Raw genomic sequence first — 407 nt, 5'->3', positions numbered from 1 at the left:
AATTAGTTCTAGACATTTAACGTTCATATACAAACATTATGTACAATTAGTTCTAGACATTTAACGTTCATATACAAACATTATGTATAATTAGTTCTAGACATTTAACGTTCATATACAAACATTATGTATAATTAGTTCTAGACATTCAACGTTCATATACAAACATTATGTACAATTAGTTCTAGACATTTAACGTTCATATACAAACATTATGTACAATTAGTTCTAGATATTTAACGTTCATATACAAACATTATGTACAATTAGTTCTAGACATTTAACGTTCATATACAAACATTATGTACAATTAGTTCTAGACATTTAACGTTCATATACAAACAACTATATCACAGTCTTCAAGTTTATCATCAAGTCTCTGACAGCTATATCACAGTCTTCCTTGT

The sequence above is a fragment of the Limulus polyphemus genome, unplaced genomic scaffold, assembly GCF_000517525.1.
Source record: "Limulus polyphemus unplaced genomic scaffold, Limulus_polyphemus-2.1.2 Scaffold11042, whole genome shotgun sequence".
Lineage (NCBI taxonomy): Eukaryota > Metazoa > Arthropoda > Merostomata > Xiphosura > Limulidae > Limulus > Limulus polyphemus.
Note: the sequence above shows the minus strand (reverse complement) of the source record.